Source organism: Ambystoma mexicanum, chromosome 12 (assembly GCF_040938575.1).
Source record: "Ambystoma mexicanum isolate Mex_15411 chromosome 12, UKY_AmexF1_1, whole genome shotgun sequence".
NCBI lineage: Eukaryota > Metazoa > Chordata > Amphibia > Caudata > Ambystomatidae > Ambystoma > Ambystoma mexicanum.
Genome location: NC_090936.1, coordinates 176,895,080 through 176,909,977, shown reverse-complemented (window position 1 = coordinate 176,909,977; position 14,898 = coordinate 176,895,080). Strand labels below are relative to the sequence as shown.

The 14,898-nt window shown below is 51.0% G+C and overlaps 1 protein-coding gene across 2 annotated transcripts in view; it reads right to left on the bottom strand.

Moving 5' to 3' along the window:
• Window positions 1-14,898, bottom strand: part of RIC8B (RIC8 guanine nucleotide exchange factor B) — an 867,363-nt gene that overhangs the window by 469,487 nt on the left and 382,978 nt on the right. The window lies entirely within an intron of this gene.

Here is a 14,898-nt window from a genome sequence, read left to right as displayed (position 1 = left end):
TCCCGTGAGTGAGGTGTCCGCCACTACTTTTATCTCCGGCCATGGTTGCCAAAAAGGTTCTCCTTACAGAACGTTCTCCTGGCAGCTCTACCATTGAAGGTCCTTTGAGACTCTGCTCAGAATCTGTTGGAGGTCTGACATCCTTCCTGAGAATTGGGACCACCGAGTCATGAGAGCCCATTGACAAGTTCTCATTCTCAGGTGAGCCTCTGGCACCAGAAAAATGCAGCATGCCCCGAGGCCGAGCAACCTTGGAAAGTCGAAGGCTGGGAGAAGCTGGGCACTCTGGAATTTGGTGACCATCTGAAGAAAGTCTTCAGCCCACACCTCTGGTGGCGAGGCCTTTCCCAGGGATGCATCCAGGACAGCTCCAATGAATTGGAGCCTTTAAGATGGCATCATGTGAGACTTCTAGAAATTGAGGGAGAAGCCCAGTCTGTGAAGGGAGTGACAGGTGGAGGCGAGATGTTCCAGGGCCTGTTCCAGGGAACTGGCCCTGATCAGCCAAACGTCCAGGTAGGGTTAGGGATAGACGTGAATTCCCCCCCCCCTCTCCTGAGACTCGCTGCCACCACCGCCATTAATTTGGCGACAACCCTTGGGGCGGAGGTCAGCCCAAATGGCAGAACTCAAAACTGATAATGAGAACCACCAACGGCGAAACTCAATACCTTCTATGCTTGAGATGGATTGGCACATGAAAGTTAGCATCCTGAAGGTCCAATGACACCACCCAGTCCTGAAGCTGAAGGATCTGAGAAAGGGTAACCAGGTTGAACTCGTCCTTCCTGAGGAACTTTTTCAAGTTTCTTAAGTCCAAGAGTGGTCTCAATCCTCTGTTCTTTTGTGGAATTAGAAAGTACGGGGAGCACCAACCCTCGTCCCTCTCTGCTACAGGTACTGGTTCCACAGCAACTTTCTATAACAGGGTTAATATTCCCTGCATAAGGAGCGGATCTGGAACTTTGAAAAACCTGTTCCTCAGCAGATGACTGAGGCAAGATGCGAACTGGGAAATGTAGTTCTGAAGAAAAAATGGAGGGCGGAAGAGGACCAGAGACAGGGAGATGAAACTTCGGTGGATAAATAGGAGAAAGAAAACCAAGGAAAATATCAGGGGAAAAGGTAGGAAGTTAAGTAGGTATAAGAAAGAGAGAATGGGACAGGCGCATAAGGTCACCATACTAACGTGTAAAAAGAACCCCTGCAAGTGGAAAACTTCTTACCCCAAGAATGAAGGCACCGAAACGGGAGCAGAGTGGTCAGGATACCTGGGAACTCCTGTAAGGAAGGCAAGGTAATCAAAGGGACTGAAAGAGGCGGAGTAAGAAAAGCGGCGAGCGCCGTGACAGAAAGTCAAAGTAAACAATGTCAGAAAACCCCCAATTACTGCGTGCAGAAAAAGGTAACAGTAGACAGATAGGCTGGAAGAAATGAGCTCAGAAGAAACGCTACGGGGGGCTTTCAGGAAGAAACGAAGGAAGGCTGGAACTACGAGAGAACCAGAGAGCGAGGAAACCGCAAAACAGTTGCAACGCACTGAGGGGGCGTGGCTTCCCTGCATTTAAAGGAGAAGAGATACATAGTTGCAGAGAGATAGAAACAGGACTAGCGGAGTTTCCACCGGGACCACATCTTCCAGGAACCTCCTTTCATGACAACCAAGTCCTCAGAGAGGTTTTGGGGTGGCTGACGGCAAAGTAGCGGCTGCTGAGGCGGTCTTAGTACGTCTTCCCTGTGCACCATGGGGGAATCTTCTTTGGCCTCTTTGAACCGACTGTCCTCTGCCTCTTCCAAATGTGGACTAGTGACGAAAGGACTTACCCCTCCAGGGCGTACCTGTGGGGCGATTTGGAGGTTGTCTAATCGCAGCACCAAGGAATTTGGATGCTGCCTTTGAAGTTTCTCCAGACTATCATCAGCCTTGCTACCGAACAAATGTGTGCCGTCAAAGGGCATATTATGCAATCTGGATTGTACATCTGGAGCAAATCCTGACTTCCTTAACCAGGCAAACCTGCGCATAACTGTACTAGCCGCCATTGCTCTGCTGATACGGTCAGCGGAGTCAAGACCAGTCTGTAGAGATTCACACATAGCGTCCTTTCCATCCTGGACTATGTTCAAAAACCTGTCTCGTTCTTCCCCTTCGGGGATATGGTCAGCCGCCATGGATATACACCCCCAACGTGCACGTGGCATTTGCTGACTTCAGGGCCGAACTTCCAGACGAAAATATTTTAGACTAGAGCGTCGTAACGCTCATCATCCCTATCAGGAGGGATAGTAGGGTAGGCCTTTTGTCTAGTTGAGGTGGCAGCCTGTACCACCAGACTCTCCGGAGTTGGGTGTTTTGACAAATAGGGATCACTGCTTGACACCCTCTATTTAGAAGTCAGTTTCTTGTTCACCGCCCGATTCAAATCAGGTGCCTCCCAATTTAATGAATTGTTGACAAAAAGGCTTGCAGTCGTGGGACACTGCTCAGAAGCAGTGGTTAAATGGATGGACTTTAAAAATAGGATGTCTAAAATTTACTGGGGAGAGGAATGTTCCAAGTCAGAATGTATTACATTTGGAGTCCCACAGGGGGCTCGTCTCTCCCCGGCTCTTTTTAAAGTATTCTGTCGCCCACTATGTGACCTACTGGACTAGCTGGGCATCTGTTTTACCAACTATGCGGATGATACCCAGCTCGTTATGAAACTGAGTGGGGAATATGAAAAGATTCCAAGGAGGTTTCATTTCTCTATGAATCAGTCAAGGTTTGGATGACGGTCAATGGACTGTGTATTAATGGATCAAAGACAGAGTTTCTTATATTTGGGTCTTCACAATCGCAAGCAAAATTGAATACAGAGTACGTAGGCTTCCACATTGAGCAGCAATTGATTCACATTGCTGCCGAAGTTCGGTATTGTTCCTGAACCTTTGACCTCAGAAACCCATACCAGCAACGTTGTGAGCAAGGCACAATATCACCCGAGACTGCTCTGTCTAGCTAAACCTTTCCTTTCCCAGGCTAACTGTACCACTGTGACTCGAGCAATGCTAATGCTATGATTGGATTACTGTAACAGCCTTTTGAGTGGAGCTAATAAACTGTATCCATAGGATGCAGGTACTGTAGAATGATGCTGTCCGTATTGTGAAGGGTATTCCAAGAGGCAACACTATTTCACAGCATAGAAAGGATCTCCATTGGCTGGCACTGAAGAGAGCATTTGTTTTAAAATAAACACAATCACCCATAAATAAGTTTATGGTGCAGCCCTCCCGTACCGCCGGGATGGTCTTCAGCTGCAGCAATCTTGCAGGGTCACTAGGTCTTGTGACTCCATGCTTCTTGGATGCCCACAAATCAAATGTATAAATAAACAAATACAGGGATGAGCATTGGCTAAACCCCACGCTACTACTATACCAGCAGTGATCCCAGCCAAAGGTGAATCTGGCCCAGTCTGGCTTGTATACTCCTTTAGCCACTTGGGCAGGCTACATTATTAGGAAGGGTTTGATATGAACTAGTAGCAAAACAAAGAGTACTGTGGTACCAAAATAAAAGACTGTCCAACCAAGGTTCTATATAAACAGGACATTTAATAAAAACTAACCACGCGTGTGGAGAATTGAGAGAGTGAGTGACGGTTTATGCCGGTCTAGCCACTTCAAACTTGTATCCATGCCAGCAGCATTGCTGGTCCTTTAGCATCTCAAAGTGAGTTCAGCCATTTCCAGCCAGGTCAAAGATGTCGAGTTAGTAAATAGGGTTCCAATCTACTCCTGGATTGTTGGGTGGCCCAACCTAAGGTCTCCATGGATAAGGGGAGTCCTCTGTTCTACACTTCCACTCCACCAAGATTGCCTGGCAGCAACTGGGACCCTTCACCTGCAGTGAGCAGGATCCTGTTTGTATTGCACAGGCAGCAGAACGGGCTTGGCACACAATTGTGGCAACCCCAAAGTTCTTTGGAGATGATTAGGGAGCAGAGATTTCCTCTGCCTTGGATATCCTAGTCTTCCCCTCTATAGCAGAGGGCTTTGGATTAGACTAACCCTCAGAGTGCCAGTGAATCAGTAAATCCTTCTAGGAGTCCAAAAAGGAATCCACTAAGAACAGAATTTTCTGCCTGTATAAACGCAAAATGCTACAGTGGATTGATCCAAAGCAAACATGTTGTCTGGGTTAATTCAAGGCTGCTGTAACAAGTATTCTTCGCCTTCTGACATCAAACCCAGTGTGCTTGGTCTGTAGCAAGGGGGGACCGAGGGGCAGTGTAGCAGAATTCAAGATGGCAAACCCCTCTTTACATCAAAACTTGTTCTCTTGCTACTCTAAATCCACAAACTTCTCACACCAAAAGAATGCCACTGATCATCAATGTGGTGTGAGAGTAGCTATTTCTTGTCAGGGATGCCTTTAAAGCAGTGAGACCCAGAGCATCTCCCAGGGAGGGTTCCTGTGCCCGGGGAGGAAGATGCCACCTTCCTCAGATGGCTAGCACTGTTGCTGTGGAGACATCCAAACCAGAAAGTTAATAGACATCAGCCCGGTCATGGCTGAAGCACTGTTCACCAAGTGGACACCAAACATGATACACAATTGCTGTGGCTTTATAATCCTAAATCCGCAGCAGCCACCATGCCACATCCAGTCAAGCCTTATTTTTACAGTTAAATGTGCACAACGCTTACTAGGATAGACAATTAAATGAATTCCTCATGGAGGCCTTTCATGTCAATGGGCGCTCTCCCAAATGCTCACCTGATGGTTATGTCAATGTTTTGAAACGTTTCGTAGTGAAACAAACTAACAAGGTCAAACATCACTTTGGTCATAAATATGTGTTCGATTTGGTGGTTCAAGCAGAGAAACTGAAGTTAAGATCAGCTATTAGAAATGTTGCAACGCAGAATCCTTCTCTGCGATATAAAAAAGAAAAAACGTTTAAAACAAAAGGTTTAGGAAAAGGCTTAGAGGCCAAAAGTGCATTCTGGTGCAGAGTGATGCAGAGCAAATGTTGGCGGCCTTGGTTCGAAACAACTCCTTGGAAATCTGGGCCCTAATCAAAAAAGATTCTGGGCAGCAATTTGCCCTAGAGGTCAATCCTATATTAAAGGATGCTTGGGTAAATAATTTTACAGAGCCGTTTACAAAACCAACTATAGACTGCCAAAGACCCTCCGTAATATTGGAAAATAAAGGGCTCCTTACTTTTGATAGAGAGGACATTTTATTGGCGATAACCAAGGCCAGCAATTCTTGTGCACCCGGCCCGGACGACCTTTCAAATATGATGCTCAAGTCCTACCTTGGCGATTCTGCTATTCAATGGTTGCTTTAAGCATATGATCTGGTCCTTCTGGAATAGACTCCACTAGGTCTGCAGAGACTACGTGCAATGTTGGAATTGCATGCAAAAACCAATAGGTTTTAAATCTACACAGAACAATCTAATGTAATATAATGTATGGGAGACGTGAGGCATAAGAAAGTGGTCTTCAATTGGCATCTTCACTCCCTTTGTGGAGGATGAGTATAACAAACTGAAACTCCCTACATAAGCCAGCTTAAACAGAAGGCAAAATTAGCTGCTGACCAGGGGTTGGTTATGCATCATAGATTTTGATGTTACTCAATCCACCCGTTGTTAGAATTCTATCGTCAAAAGGGGGTTCCCACGCTTGTATTTGGGGAAGAGATTAAGTGGGAGCTCAAGGGTCTGGACTGGAATGTCATTGAAGAAATTCTTTGGAAAAAGGTTGTTTAGCTCCCTCATGGCGTCCAGATTTAGGTAGTCCATTTCGAGATGGACCTATTATCACTCTCAATCATCATACAATGGAAGGCCTCATCGTTCCTCAAAAATTGTTCACTGGTCCAATCAAATTCAACATCGTCTCTTTTTCAGAGCCTTTTTGTTAAAAATTCAGACAGGATTCTAGCAAGATGAATGTCTGGATCTGATGACCCTGAGTGATATTTCTTACTCTACTTAATAACCCTGATAAAGCAAAGAAGAAATTGCGGTCTTATTGACAGGCGGGACATACTAACCCAATGTAGAGTTTACAAGATTTTCGAACATTTTCAATATGAGGTGAAAGCACTCAAAATCGATTCCAAGATATTTGGAGAAATTACCTTGCCCCCTGTACGGGAATTCGTTCCTTAGGACGCATTTAAATATTTGACCAACGAAGGAACTCCAAGTGAGGATAAATAAATGGCCTAAAGAGCAAAGGAATTGACGATTTTGTAAAAACTTTCAGGAACTTGAAACTTTGAGGAATTTGCTGCTTTATTGCCCTAGTCTAGCCGAGAAAAGAATTCAGCATAAGAGTATGCTCTTTGATCATTTCAGAACCATTTCAGATGAAAATGTACAGGGAGTTATGTTCATTGTGCAATATAGATCACTAACCTTAGCGATTATTAGGTATTTTGTTTTAGATATAGGGTGTTTAGTGTCTTGTTGTTAAAACAATTGTAAGATCGTAAATGATGAATTGTGATCACAATTGTATATATTGATAAACTGTTTGTAATTGGATTAAGTGTTCCATTTTATATATCTTTTTATTGTGAAGTTGATTTCTTTCAGCCACAATTACATTAAAAATGTAAAATAGGAGGAGACCACCAGGGGGCGCACAGGCAATGGCTGCCTGAGTGCACAGCTCCCGCCGAGGCCCGGGTATCCGAGGGGATTGAGCCCCCCCCCCCGAGACCCCCCCGCGAGCACAACTGGGGTGACCGACTTGGCGCCCCCCCCCCGGCCCCCCGACGAGAGAAAGAACGGAGCGCGAGCTCCCCGGGGAGCCGGAATACGAAGCCTGCGGCGCCTGAGCGGGAGACACAGCAGGACAGGAGCGGCCTCGGGACCGCGAGCGAGGCGGTCCCACCCCGGGCGCACACGGCACCCCAGCCCGACTGGCCTTCACTCCCCCCATCAACACCCCCCCCCCTTAGGGTGCGGGGAACGACCCGGCCGAGGTCCGGACCCCGGGACTTCGGGTCTTTGGGGACTCGGCAGTGAGCTGCCCCTCTCCGCCCCTCCCCCCGCAGCCCAGACCAGAACGAAGAGCGCCGGGGCGGCCCGCGCGGCGAGGAGGCGGCATCAGGGGGAACGGAGCAGCGCTCCTGGGGAGTCGGCATCCGCCCCCCCCCGAGATCAAAGAGAAGGAGCGGGCCCCCCCCCCTGGGGACGGCAGCGCAGGCGATCACGGCCCGCCGGAGGCCAGGTCAGCGGAGGAGGCGGCACCCGGGGGCCAGGAGCGGCGCCCCCGGGGACTCGGAGCCCCCCCCTCTGGGAGTGAAAGAAAGGAGTGGGGCAGCCCCCTCCCCCTCCCCCACCCCCTTGGGGGTTACCAGCGCCGGAGCCCAGCACAGCAGAGCAAGGGGAGCCCCGGCGGGCCGGGGACTCGCCCCCCCACAGGTGAGCGCCCCGAGCGGGGCAGAACCCCAAAAGCAAGAGGACCAAAGGTGGGGTCCGTGGACCAGGGCCCCCCCCCGGAGACAGCAAGGCCCGAAGCGGGGGTGACCAGGGTGAGAGGCCCCCGCCAGCAGTTGGTGGGGTGTGTGCCCGCCCGGAGGTGCCCCCCCCCCAGGACTCACGGAGCGAGCCACAACGTCCTTCCCCCCCCCCTTTTTTTTTTTTTGGATTGGAAGGTTGGGCCTCCCTTGATCCACCATCCCCCCCTAACTCCAGGAGACCGGAGGAGGCCCCAGAAGACCACGAGGCACTTGAAAAGGGTGTGAGGCCCCTGCCTGAGAACAGGTGGGGCGTGTGCCCGCCCCCCCGGACTTTGCCACCCCATTTGGGACACCTGTGGAGCGCACAACCCAAGCAAGGAAGGACGGGCCAGTAGGGGACCCCCCGCCCCCCGTCGGGTCCGCGGGGATCAAGACGACAGGACACAGGGAAGAACCACATGAGCTGGAGGGAAGCCTTGCAGAGATACCGCTTCTGGGGGGTTGTAAGTGGTGACAAAGGCTTAACCCGCGAAGGAACCATGGCCCAATCGGGGGAAGCTTCCCCCTCCTCGGCGGCAATGGAAAGGGGCTTTGCCTCGATCCTACAGGAAATAAGGGACATGCGCTCCGACATTGCCCAAAAATTTGAAAAAATGGACCAGAGGGTGGACAAGATTGAGGACAGGCTCCTTCAGGTCGAATCCAACCAATCCTCCATAGCAGTCCAAGACATACAATATAGCATGAGGTTGGAGGCCCTGGAGAGGAGGGACGAGGAGAGAGCCCGACAGATGGACGATTTCGAAAACAGGGAGAGGAGGAACAACCTCAGAATCTTTGGGGTGCCCGAAATAGAGGGGGAAACGGAGAGGGACGTCACCCGAGCAGTACGAGACATCATTACTCTCCTGTTCACGGAGGAAATGACAACCGAGCCAACTTTCGACAGGGTGCACAGGGCGGGGGGCAGGGCCAGGGCCCCCCGGTCGATTCTGGTCCGGTTTCACTACTACTCAGAGAAGACGAAGGTGTTGGAGGAGGCCAGAAAGGCTAGGGAAATCACTTATAACAACGCACAAGTCTCGATATACCAAGACCTCTCCGCCTACACGCTGGCCAGGCGCAGGATGTGCCGCCCTCTCACACAGGTGCTCAAGGAAAAGGGAGTGCGCTACAGATGGGGCTACCCCTTCTCCCTGACTTTCGAATACATGGGCCAAAGATCGACCCTGATCACGGAAGAGGACATAAGGGGAGCCATACAAGAATACGCAGTGGACGCGAACCCCCGGAGGGGCCCATCGGGGCCGGAGCACGGGAGACCCGGCGGCCCTGGCCCGCCCGGCGAGAGGAGAAAGCGCACCGGCGTGAGGAAATTCAGGAAAATGAACACCCCCTCCCCTTCAAAGGACGGAGAACGTAACGACTCTGAGGACTGAGCACGGGGGCACCCTGGCGTGCCCTGGTCGGAGGGACGCAGACTCAGAGGATTCACTATCAACGTCCCTACGACCTGCAAGTAGGTGGGGTCCGCAGAGGGGTCACAGACGCGGGGGATCTTAGGGGGCTCAAGGAGATGAGCTTCTAATGCAGATTGCCTGGCCGAGGTGGGCAGGCTGGTGGTTCGGCCAAAAGCCAGCGATGGCATAACTACTTGGCTGGACGCCGGGGAGGGGGGTGGGGGGGACCACAGGAGTTGGGGAAGTTCAGTTACGGTTTGGGGAAGGGGGGCAGTTGGGGTTTTGTCATAAGCCCACCCGGAGGGAGGGGGCGGGGGGAAAAGGGGAACACAGAGTTGATATAACGGAGCACACGGGGAGGAGCGCAGGGGAGGAGTTGACGGAGAGAGAGAAAAATAGTGACTATGGCTGACGGGCTGCCCGCCCTGGGAGTGGGCTCACTTAATGTCCGTGGTTTAAACACCCCCACCAAGAGGTCCTTGCTCTGCAGGGAATTTAGAAGGGCACACCTGGATTTTCTCTTCGTTCAAGAGACTCACTGGCCACAGGGGAAGGAGCCCAAAATGCGGGGAGGGGGAATTATCGAGGTCCACAGTGCATCCCACAAGTGCAAAAAAAGAGGGGTCGCCATCCTGGTAGCCAAACATGTGGGCTTCGAGAAAGAAGCCACGCTGAAAGACCCGGGGGACCGTTACCTGCTGGTGCGGGGGTCCCTGCAGGGGGCCCCACTGACCCTAGCGGCCATCTATGCCCCAAACGAAGGCCAAGCCCAGTTCTGGGAGGAGGTGGGGGACAAACTCAAATATTTCATCTATGGCACGGTGGTGGTGGGGGGGGGGGGGGGACTTCAACATGGTTCTGGACCCCACCCTGGACAGGAAACGAGTAGGCCCGCAGTCCTCCAGGGCTGCGGACGAGATCATGGCGCGCACCTTCGAAAAAGTCAACCTAGAATTGGGCCTGTTGGACACGATCCCCGTCCCTAGAACAGACTCCCCCTCCTTTACATATTACTCAGCCATCCACACGTCGTTTTCCAGGATAGACTACATCCTGGTAGACGAGACCCTACGTCCATTTGTCTCGGGCCACAGGGTAGACCCCGTCCCCTGGTCTGATCATGACTTGGTCCGAGCTACAATACCAAGGAGAGGTCTACACGAACGCAGAGGGAGATGGAAGTGCAACGACTCCCTGTTAAGGGACGAAGTCCTATCCCAGGAGGTCCTCGAGGCCATCACGGAATTCTTTGAGCTTAATGACAACGGGGAGGTGGGCCCACATACCCTCTGGGACGCCTTTAAGGCAACCTTACGGGGAACCCGGATTAAAATAGGAGCCCAGAAAAAAAGGCAAAGGGAAGGCCAGGAAAGGTACCTCAGGGAGAAAATCGCCCTACTCCAAACTGGGGGTCTCCCCACGGTTCCCCTAGACAGCGAGCAGGTGACCGCATTGGACGACTACAGACTCCAATTGAAGGATCTCCTTCTCCACAAGACGGAGAGGAGTCTCCAACTGGTCAAACAAAAGTACTATGAAAAAGGGGACAGGGCGGACAGGATTCTGGCCTGGAAACTGAGGGAGGTGCAGAGAAGCCGATTAGTGAAAGAGGTCAAGAACGAGGTGGGAAAGGTAGGCTACGACACACCCCACATTGGCGAAGCCTTCCGCCGATTCTATGAGAAATTATATTCGTCCGAGTACGATGGGAGGAGACGGAGATGGTGGGGTTCCTGAATTCAATCCAAATCCCGGCCCTGACCAGGGAGATAGCGGAGGGGTTGGAGGGCCCGGTGACCGAGGACGAGGTAGAGCGTGCGATTGGAGGAATGAAGGTGGGCACTTCCCCGGGCAAGGACGGGTACTCTGTCTACTTTTACAAAAGGTTCCGCTCGACCCTCTCCCCCCATTTGGTAAAAGTGTTTAACGCGGTGCTGGAGGGGGGGGTCTCTCCCGGACTCCATGATGGAGGCAATTATTGTGGTGCTCCCCAAGGACGGCAGGGACCCTAGGGACTGCTCCTCCTACCGACCCATCTCCCTGTTGAATGTTGACGTGAAGATCTTGGCCAAGGTACTTGGGGGACGTTTGGAGGGGGTCTTGCCGAAGCTGGTCCACGGCGACCAGGTAGGATTTATTAGGGGGAGACAGGGCTCAGACAACATCCGGTAGACCATAGACCTGATGCACTATGCCCAGAGGTCAGACTTGGACGCGAGCGTCCTGTCCCTAGACTCGGAAAAGGCGTTCGACAGGGTGGAGTGGAGATTCATGGAACTTACCCTCCAAAAAATGGGCTTTGGTCCACACATCAGGGACTGGGTGGCAGCTTTATATAGGGCCCCGAGGGCCAGGGTCCAAGTCAATGGTGGGTTGTCGGAGCCCTTCCCCTTGTCGCGGGGGACAAGACAGGGATGCCCACTTTCCCCTCTAATCTATATCCTCTCCATGGAACCTCTAGCCATAGCAGTCAGAGCCCACTCAGAGATTAAGGGGATTAAGAGGGGGGAGGTGGAATTTAAGCTCTCCCTGTTTGCGGATGACATCCTGGCTTACTTCGTAGACCCGAGATCCTCGCTCCCCCCGCTCCTCTCCTTGATGGCTACCTACGGGCGTTTCTCTGGTCTCAAGATCAACGCGTCCAAATCAGTCCTGCTCCCTATGAGAACCCGGGACCCGGGCTTGGACGCCCTCGCCAGCCTGGAAGGAATAACGGTGGGAAAGGCCTCCATTCGATACCTGGGAGTCCTCCTTACTCGGGACCTAACCAATCTAGCCCCTGCTAACTATGATCCCGTTGTGGCGGGAATCACTGCAGATTTGAGGAGGTGGAGGTCAATGATTCTGTCTTGGTACGGCCGCATGACGGCTGTGAAAATGAACATTCTCCCGCGACTACTATACCTTTTCACCGCCCTCCCATCTGTAGTCCCTGACCGGACCTTCAGAGCCCTTCAGAATGCGGTGCGGGAATTCATATGGCAGGGTAAGACCCCGAGAACTGCCAATAGGGTCCTGACCTTACCGAGGGAGGAGGGAGGGTTTGGGTTACCAGACTTTCAACTCTATTTCCGGGCAGCCCAACTACGCGTCCTCCTAGAACATATGAAAGAGGGGATGGGCACTTACTGGTCATACCTGGAGGACATGGACGCCCACCCACTGAAGATACGAGACCTCCTTTGGGCCCCTAGCAAGTTTATTCCGAACAGACTCAAATCCCACCCAACCCTGGGAGTCCTCTGGACGATCTGGAGGGAGGGTCCCCAGACGGCACACCTAACATCGTGGCCATCACCGATGTCCTCTCTTTGGGGTCACCCCCTCAAACTGGGAAGCAGGGGGTTCCGCAACGCCCAGTCGTGGTCTGACATGGGAATGGAGTGGGCGGGGCAGATGTTCGGAGAAGGAGAATTCCGGCCATATGAGGAACTGAGGGACGCCCTCGGTCAGGGGTCCCTCTCCATATTTGAATACATCCGCCTGAAGGGAATTCTATGTGACCAGGCCTGGGGCCAGAATCTGAAAAGACAGCTGACCCCCTTCGAGAAGCTCCTGGACTCGGCAACCTCCAGGAAGGGTGCGGTATCAGGGATGTACAAGCTACTGAACATGGTTAACCGAGGGGAGAGAAGGGGGTTCCGCTCGTTCTGGAATGACTTAGCGGGGGATGAGATCTCAGAGGACGCCTGGGCGAGAATATTTAAAATAGCCTTCCATGGGAACTTATTCACAGCGGACATGGAACACAACTTCAAGATTTTACAGGGGTGGCACAGAGATCCAGTGAAGTTGGCTAAAATGTACACGGGAGTGTCCCCCGCATGCCCAAGGGGATGTGGCCAGGTCGGTACGAGAGGGCACATGTGGTGGCACTGCCCGAAAGCCCAGGCATACTGGGAGAAGGTGAGGGGCTGTATCGCCGAAGTTTCTGATGAGCTTCTCCCCCAGAACCCCCTGACAATGCTGCTGGGCCTCCCCCCGGAGGACTCGGACATTCCCCGATACCCTAGGATGTGGGAGACAATGCTAAGGGCGGGAAGGGTAGCACTAGCCCAGAAATGGAAGAGCCTGGAGACCCCATCGAAGGAGGACTGGCTAAAAAAGGTAAAAAACATGTACCTGATGGATAAACTGACAGCAATGATGAACAATAACTTGAGCTCTTTCCATGCAAACTGGTACGAGGCACAGCAGACATGGGGTTGGGATGTGCACTGACCCTCAAGGGGGACAAGGAGCGGACAGGGCCCTCGGCCCGGGGGACGATGGTAGTTCATCAGCCATTTCTAATAGTCAATGCTCTCGCTCTTCCTGGAGCTCCAGACTCTCGGAGCTTACACAGTGGCTCCCCAGCAGAACGTTTCTATGAGGACTAAGTTTTTTGGTTTTTCCCTTTTTGGGGGGGGGGGGGGGGTGGGTGCGTTTGGGGCGGGTGAGGGGGGGGGGTTGGGGCCTGTTACTTGCACAATTTGTGAAAATGTTTTGCGCCCTTTTGTTATAGTATGAAAATGCCAATAAAACAAAGTTGAAAAAAAAAAAAATGTAAAATAAAAGAAATGTGCGCCAGGCTGACTAGAGTAGACAATTAGGTTTTGAACTGGAGGTGAAGATGGTAAGAAATGGCACATCTGCCTGCTGGAATTTTGTGCTCCAGCTGCTGTCAGAAAAGCACAGATGGCCTTTAAACCCACCCTGTTGGCACTGCAGGGTAGCTGCTGGAGATGTCAGGGGAGAAGAATTTTGGCATGGATCATTATGAAAGGGGTCAGATTAGCAAATGTCTATCAGAAACCGAACTACCTTTATCATGTTATAAATTTAGCTCAAGCTATCCCACCTTCCTCAGATGGCATTTGGCACCATAAACGGGCTTACTCCTCAATCCACACGTCGTCAGTCAACTTGTTTGAGTCTAAACACATACACATTTAATCAAGCACTCGCCCCTAACCTCCATCTTCCTGCCTTCCATATGGCCCATTCATAATTCATAATTAGTTTGTCTGTAGAAGCTCCCATTTTGACATCCACTTAACCCTTTCCTCCTCCTTTCCTCTCCTCAGACTCTGGTCTGCATAACCCAGGCAGGGGCACAACTCGCCACTCTGCTGACAATCCTTTCGGCTGGTAGATTTTAGTGGTGAGCAGTACATTGTAAAATAATATTTGCATTTACATTGGACAACGAGAGGTTTATGACACAAAAATTAATCTCTCAAGTTATTTCACTACTTATTGTCAATGAGAAAAGTGACTGCCAGTCCTTAAGTAGCTTTGCAGCAGCATAAGTGCTACTAAAAACCTACGTGATCAAAACACAAACCACTCCAGCAATAATGGTTTCAGAGTTAGATCTAGTGCAATTATTCAGAGTTTTAGATGTATGAAAAGGAAACTCACAATGTGCATTTTTTTGAAGACAAGCAAAGTTAGAGATACAGTGAAATGTGTCAGCATCCAGGGCAATAAAGGGGCATGTATGGTTGAGCTGCCCAATGTGCACTAATGAGCCAAAACTAGACAATTCTTATAGTCACAAAGGACACATAATGACCAGATTAAACACTGGTGAATGAGCATTGAGTATAGAAGTGCTCAACAATTTGGTCTGTGCTAAAGCAAATGTTAAACTTGGTGTATAATATTTTAAGTGTGGGATATCTACACTAAAAGAAAGCCACAAACTAGCAATCGTTTTATTTTTATATAGCGCTTCATGGCAATTCCTTCATCTTCTAATCAATTTAATAAGAACTGTTAATAATGCAATGGTTCTCAAATTAGGACGTCTCTAGGGCAGAGTCAAGCTGCAAGAATTCAAACTTGCACAGTGCAGGCTTGCCCCACATAAGAGGCAAGTGATGAGCTATCCACCTGGACATTAAACAAAAAAAGCACAGCTTGGGCATTCCAATAGCTTTGACTGGTTCAGAGTTATGCAGTCAAATGCCATTTCAC